Source organism: Neopelma chrysocephalum, unplaced genomic scaffold (genome assembly GCF_003984885.1).
Source record: "Neopelma chrysocephalum unplaced genomic scaffold, ASM398488v2 Primary Assembly neopelma1_24, whole genome shotgun sequence".
Taxonomy (NCBI): domain Eukaryota; kingdom Metazoa; phylum Chordata; class Aves; order Passeriformes; family Pipridae; genus Neopelma; species Neopelma chrysocephalum.
In genome coordinates this window covers 1,984,838-1,992,830 of record NW_020897693.1, presented here as the reverse complement: position 1 = coordinate 1,992,830, position 7,993 = coordinate 1,984,838, and positions in this window count along the sequence as shown.

Genomic DNA, 7,993 nt, shown 5'->3' with positions numbered 1-7,993 from the left:
GATCCAGGGCTCTCCTTCACTTTGTGCTTAAGGAAGTTATGTGTAGTTATACTTACTAGAAGGGAAAAGAAGCATTTGTACTCTGATGTGAGACAGAGGATGGATCTTGCTGGGCAGTACAGTCCCAGCCCCTTATTTAAATCTTTCCTAGCAAACCTGTAACTTGCATTCTGAGCACTTTCAGGAAATCAGCTGAACCATCTTGTGCTGCTGGGACTTTTGTATGCACCTCAGCACTTGAACCCCAGAAGTCTCGTGATGCTCTGTCCTCTCCTCTAGTATGACACAACCTCACCCAGTAATTTTGGTGTCAAGACCGTTAACTTTTGCTGCTTCTAAGGCTTCTTTCCCAATTGCTCAGCTACCCAGGCAGACCTCTGGGGTGGGGAATGAAACCGCAGTGAGTAACACCAACAGAAAACTGCTGTCTTAAGTCAGACAAAATTTTCCACTAGGTGAATTCCCCCAATTAAAAATCAGAAGATTTGTTCCAAGGAATCAAGACACGCCTGTTATTTAAACGCAATTTCTCCTTTATTACTGGCTTATTAAAACTTACCATTCTCTATTAATCAGCATTTCTTAATTAACATAAAATTCCCAGGGTCTGGTACAATTCCACCACCCGCAATCCAGTTCTATCCTGTTGGTTTCTATTTAGACCACATATTGCTAGAGTATGCAGGATTATATTGCATGCTGCAATTATTTTCAGGGAGGACTGTGACACTTGGCCTTGATCTTGGCTTTCTCTATTACTGAGCTCTGTAAATATTCTATATTTATTTATAACTTGTTGAGGGGAACAACAGAGGCTGCCTGACACTGTGCACTCTCTTCTTTACATTGTAATTCTCGGATGGGTCTCTCAGGATTTACAGGGAGGAGAGCTTTGCCATTTGGAGAAAAGGTCTTACAATTTAATCAGAATACAATTTTAGCCAACCAGCCAGTTCAATCAGCCAGTCCAATTATTGTGGGTTGAGCAAGACTCTGTGTTCAGGACTCCCTTGAGTTGTTTTTAGTTATGAAATAAAAATAAGAAATTAGGTCAGTTATACTCTATTGACTTCTAGTCATACAGCTTTCAAGAGTATATAGCAGCATAGTTTTGCCTCAATTTATATTTGGCATCTCACTGCCATGACTAGGCTGTGCCACCACTTGAAAGTTAAACTGGGAGTGCTCATTCCAAATGGCAAATTAAATATGTGCCTGTCTCTGGACTGGCACATGTGGACATAAGTCATATGGACTTGCCTCTGGTTTTAATCCCTGCAGCACTGCAGGGGAGTGCTCTCAGTCCAGTGCTAAAAGAGCTGCATCAGCTCTCCCATCACCATCTAAGAACAACAGATACTTTACTGAGTGCCTTGTCCCCTCCATTGGTTATTTCCTCCTTGGCTGACTCTCCTTGACTGACTCTCCTGAGATCTTGTAGCCTTCGTACCAAATTTTTTTTAACTACTGTTGCCCTTCAAAAATTCCCAGCTTCCAAATCCCCCTTCATCTGATTGTACCTTATGACCTACCTCATCTTCAAGCTGTCCCTTCTCCCTGGTTAAGGCAGCTGTTTAAGCCATCAAAATCATGCAGCTGTCCATGCCGTTGTTTTACCAAAACACCATTCTTTCCAAACTGTTCTTAAAAACTATGTCATTCCTTTTTCTTTTCTCCAAGCCACATTAGGGGCTTTGAATGGTTTCTTTATCTGACTCTGTGTAACAACTGATGGAGCTTCTTCTTTCTGTTATCAACCTCTCATGTTCTATGGGCACACTCAAAACAATTTCTCACTCATCCTCCTGCTATAATTTTAAAAGGTAGGATTGAAAGAACTGTACCAATCACTTCCTGCCACAACCCAGCACATCTGCAACATGATTTGCAATACCTTCTTCTTTTCTCCTAAGGATTATTCTAAGAAAAAAATAATCCAAATTCTGACACAGCAAACAGCCTGTGGTCATTGCTTCTTTCATGGCTGGTCAAATAGGTGTCTGCTCATACAGACTGCAGTTTAGTGAGTGCACAATATGAAGAGAATGGCTCCATGTCTCTGCCCACTACCTTGCAGAGCAATATTAAGCCAGAAATGTGCCAGGAAAACCTCAAAAGTGCCTGAGTTTGGATACATCCCAAATGTTTTGGTTTCTTGTGTGCACTTACAGAAGTCAGAAGAGAAAACAGAAAGGCCTATAAATGTACTATTCTTCATTCCCCTCCCTTTAATTCCCTGATCCCGTCCTTTTAAGTGGCTGCAGTCTTTATTCACTCTTTACCCTTCACCCCTCCATTGCTGATGTTGCACTACTTTGCATACAGTGCCATGGAAGCAAATTGTTGAAAACAGTCACATTGCAAAGGGAACATGGATTTGAGGAATTTCTTATATATTAGTTCGAAAAAAAGCAACAAACAAACAAACCCAAAATGCATGGAGTTGACATATATGAAGGTTTGCAAGTTAGGAAATGAAGATATTACACTTCTCACATGAAGGTGAGTGGCATCTGCATAACTGTCTGTGTGATACTGTTGGTTTTTAAGCCCAGATGAAAATGAATTATAAAACTTGCTTCTTTACTATTGGTGTTCTATGCACCCAAGGACAGCTTTATCCACTGACACCACTCTGAAGCTTCCCATTTTATGAAATAAAAGTTGTGTATTTGTATACGTGGAATTAATTTCCCCTGCTCTGCAGAAGCAGAAGATGAATCTGCTTTTCTCTAAATCATTTTCCTTCTCACCAGCAAGTCGTGTGCTTTGAAAGTTTTGCAGGGTAACAGACTCTTCATCCTTATTGCAAAGCCAGTGATTGTCCTTTCTCAGCATCACTGGACGTGGGTCAGGCCAAGCTTCCTGAAAACAGAAATAATGTTTTCTGTTGAGTTATCCTGTGAAGGAAGTAGATTATATGGTATGGTCTGAATTATTAAAAAACTCAGAGGTATTTCTGTAGTGTAATGAAATAAAACTGTATCTGGAGATGTACTTTGCTAAATTTTAGTTAGATCTTAACATTTGAGAGTGATTTGGCGTTTAGGATAGCATGAGAATTAATTCCAGAGACAAGATATAATCAGTTTACCTTTCTTGGCACTGTATCTTGCTAAATGTAAAAAAAACTCTTTTAATTTACTATGTAATTATCCTTGTGTATTCTTGAATGAAAGCATAGCAAAGATCACATTTCTGGCACATTTGGGAGCAAAACAGTTAAATTGCTAACAAATAATGTTTTGTAGTTTGTATGAGAGCCAAGAAGATTAATGAAATGTTCATGAGAGAGTCTGGCAAGTGGCCACATTCCTATGGGAACATTGCTGTAGTGAGGTTTAACGGAGCATGAGGGACATTAAGAACCAAATGTGTGGGAGTTTTAGGGTGAACTGTAAATGATAAGAATCTAGTAAAACTAGATATCATGTATTTTGCCTTTGAGGCTTTCCAGTGAATCTCTGTAACATTTCTCATCCTTATCTAAAGCCTGTGAGGAAGAAGAGTAAAGTGCACCCTCCTTGGGTTTTTCAAGAGCAGCTGTCAAACACTTGAGCTCTGCTGACTTCTCTGAATGTTACAGCAGATGTAAACTCATTAAACAAATGGCTACAAAAAATAAGTCTTTTAGCCTGACTAGAGTTTTTGTATAGAAGCTCCTCAATTTAATGCTTAATCTGCCAGCCGTCCCAAAACTTCCGTAGGCTTTTAATTGCAAAGAGCTGTGGTAATTTCATTCTTTTAGACAAGCCAAGGGGAAGCTGCATTGCTGCAGTGTTATTTCTATTTCTGTTGTATCACCACCTCCCCTGTAACAGCAGTTGTCTCTGAAATACGTCCTTATTGACCATGGGTATCCACTAACATGCTGTATTTATATTAAGTTATTTAATGTTTCATTTAATCAAAGGTTAGAAAACAAGCTGAGTTTCCTCTGTTTCAGAAAAAAACCTCTTTTCAGTAGATTGCTAACAGGAGTCAAAACACCTCTCTTTATCATACCAAAAGATGAGTTAAACAGGAAGCTATTGATCTCCCTGAGAGCAGGGAGAGATGTGTGGACTCTAACAGTACGGTTTCTAGAGGTTGTCCAAATTAGCTAAAATAATCTTTGATGATCATCATGGATAGCTATTAAAGTGAAGAAAACCTGTGTTCTTACTTACCTTTCCACTAGATGGCAATGGTACATGGTAGTTATGTGTACTTTAGTACAGGAAACCTTTAAAAACGAAAATTTTATTAGAGGTTTGAATACCTCTTTAAATGAAGTCAGTTGGACTATTAACATATGCTGAAACTCAGCTGTCTCAGCAGTGCCTGTCTCAAGTAGTAAAACTAATTTTCTTTTTTGCATAACAAATGCAATATCCTGATTCAGAAGTAACAGATATGGATAATAAGCCTATTCAAAAGCAAATACAGTGCTGTGATGAAAAGGCTGTCTAACACACCGAAGTTTGTATTAAGTTTCTGCTTTATTGGTGGATGAGGCACTGTTCTGGTATTAAAACCAACAGACAAACCAAATCTTGAAGTCATTTCATTGACTTCAGAGGAGTTGCATTAGGGATGCATTTGGTTCAGGGATTTTGTATTACAAAATTAAGAGTGCACACCACTGTGTGAGGAGGAGAAAAGACTATTTTTTTCAGCATCCAAAATGGGACTCCTCTGCAAAAGCTGCCCCCAAAGCCATTTGGAGGCTTAACATCCTAAAGGAGGTAATGTTGGAGGAGGGGTGTGAGAGGGGGAAGAGAGGCAACAAAAAATACTTTTTTTAATGCACCCAAAGATCTGAAGAAATGCAGCAGACATTCGGAGAGATGGGATATCTGACCCAGGCTGCTGGTGAGTTGGCATCTGGACACCATTTGAGGCCTGCCTGTAATTCAGAACACACCATGGTAGAAGTGCTTTTTCCTAAAGCGTGACAGTTTGTTGTGATGTGGATTAACCATCTTGTTATGAAAAAGCCCAGAGTGGTCCACCTGACCCCACAGGACCTGCTTTCCAATGGCTAGATAGAGAACGTGTGCATATTAGAGTGTTTTGGCTTCAGGAAGATCTTTGATGTGATCACAAATGCATATCAATGTAGAACATTTGTCCTATGCTAATCATGTGCTCCAGACTGAAAGGTTTTTAATAGATACCACCTACAGAACTTTCAAATTCATTTCATGACAAAACAAGATCGAATTCAAAATACAGAAGTTTAACTGCCTCCTAGCCAAAATGTTATCCCAGCAAGATTAACAACCAACCTTGCATTGCTATATAGAGTTTTGTGCTTAATTACTGTTGTGACTTCATTTTGTACCAACAATTCATCATACTACTATTCTTATTTACATCTGTTTCTGGTTGCAGCAAGGAACCAGCCACTCACATTGTTATCAGTGAAACATTTTGAGAAGATTTTTATTGATTTAGTTCTTCCATCATGACTGCTTGTGACTTCTGAAATTAAGAATGCAGTTTAGGCATTGAACCATATCTCTGGCAAGAAGATGATTTCCTTTCCTTACTCTGCCACCCTCTTTCCCTCTGGAGAAGACTGTGGCTAATTTATTTGGACATATCAGATATGTCCACCTCACTTCCAATGACAAGCATTCCTTACTGTCTGGCTTCAAATCATAGTCAAGCAGGAGCTTGAAGCAATAGGATTGTGGTGGTCACTGGTCAAAGCAAATCAGCTCCACTGTTCTACATCTTTAAACACCTTGTGCCTGCCAATAAAAACAGGATTTAGGTGCTAATTCATGAAGAATTAGACTTCTGTTTGTCCATGGCCCTCTAGATTGTTACTTTAGTGTCTTTGGAGGTCAAACCCTATGGATATCCACATCTTCTAACATTTAACTCCTCCCAAGTTTCATAGGATGTTCAGCAAAAACCTTGCCCTTTCATCCCCCTCCCAACTGTTGGTTAGTATTCACCCTGGTAAACTCGTGACAAACCCAGGGATGCCAACAGCCTGTAAGACACCAGAGCAGCCTCACAACAACGGGGTATCTGTCAAGGAAAGGGGCTGCCCTCTTCCTCGGTACAGAGGAGTTCAGCAGCAAGTTTTGAAGATGCCAGTTGTGCTTCCACAGCAGCGAACTCAGAGCCATTCACATGATCCATGGTGGGTGTGCAACCAAACAGAGCAAAACATGCCACATTCCCACTGGTGCTGGCTCTTGCAGGGATAGCTGTGGTTTTTCCTGTACTGGTCCTGGTGGATGTGCTTTTGCTCTGTGCAGGTGTATTAGCAGCCTCTTCAGACTAGCTCCGGTATTTTGGAGGACCATAAAAATGCTACATCAGAATCTTTCAGACTTGGAAGATCTTCACAGGTTCCTTTTTGCCTGGTGTGGTGGTTTTAAGTCCTAAGAGAGAAATCTGGACAGAGAACCCCTCTCTCGAAGTGTCAGGGAGGCTTGTAGAGTCCCAGAGGTCCCATTGTGCTTTTCAGAAGCTTCATGGTTACAGCTGCATTACATCAATCCTTATAGCTGATGAAAAGTCATGTCCACAGTTGGTGGACATGGCAAAGCCTCGTATTCTGATACATTTAGGAAAATGTAGGATTTTTTTACAGCTCAGCTCTAGTTGAAGAGACTTTGCAGAAGTCCCAAAATACTGTCAAACAGAACTAATATTATTAATGTTGTCAAGTTCAGAGACAGGACTTCTTCAGGAAAGAGAAACAAGCAATTAAATCGTGTGATCAGGTCCCATTTTGTCAGGTGAAGAGAAGTGGATTTCATTACCTGCTGTAATAGACCCAACTGCTCTTGTCTAAGTGGAAACTCTGGCAGTGCTTTAAGAATGATGTTGCTGGATTTTTTCAGTTCTTGTTTTATTGTATTTTTTTGCATCTATTGACCTCTGATGGCAAATGAAAGATGCTGTTTGAGCATGAGGAAAGGACAATTTCCAACATGTTACCTTGACATTACCTAGATTGGTGCACACTGGGTACACAAAAAAACCCCAATTTTTCAGTGTGTTACTAATGACAAGACACTTAGGCAAAGGAAGAAATCCTTTCTTCGGTAACTTCAGAGTGGAAGAGTGCCCCAAAGCATGGGAGTTTTGTTTTAGAATACTTTTCTGTCTCAGAAAAAAGATTGATACCTCTTGCAGGACCTGTGTTCTGTTCTTAACTCTGAGCATTGCTCTGACATCCACAGTCAGCCCAGAAAGCCAGAGAGCAAAGCTCAGAGCTACAGCCTTGCAAGGAAGTCAGGAGACCTTTTGTAGCCCCACAGCTCAACCAAACATCTGAGGTGGCTGTTTGTAGTGTGGCCATTCCAGCCGAGCTCAGCCACTGGGCAGCGGTGCTGAGGAACAAGAAAAACCTCTTTCTCCTTGTGGTGGGAAGTTCATTTCAGCATTGTCTCATGCTTTTTTCATAAAGTCTATATTTCTGCCTCACAGCCTGACAGTTTTACCTACTGGACTACAAAAACACTCCAGCAAATCATCTGTAGGAAATGCTGTGGCCAGGCCTTATTCTTGGACACATGTAAAGAACTCTAAATACAGTCTGGAGTATAAAAAAAATAATCACAAATGTAAGTCAACATCATGCATTTTTAAGGTCTGAGTCATTATTTTGCGTACATGTCAACAACAGTCCTGCTTTTGATTTACTGAGAACTGCAGATTCAGATCCCTGTGTTTGATTTTGTCTTGTCTCAGCCTTACTGGAAATGATTTCAAGTGTCAATACCTTCGTGTATTGATGGTGTAATACACAGTGAAAACATAGTACCACACATAGTGATAGTTTTCTTCTTAAACTTCCTAGCTGAACAAACTATGGAAGCAAGCTTTCAGTGTTTTCAAGATTCAGGCACATTCTGTTTATCTTCTGTGTGTGTGTCTGTGCAAGTTCATTGAGTTAAAGGAAATAAACTTACAGGCTTTTGGAGGAATATGAGCTAATTCATTCTCAGCAAACTGGCTGCATCTGGCCATAGCACAGAGAAGG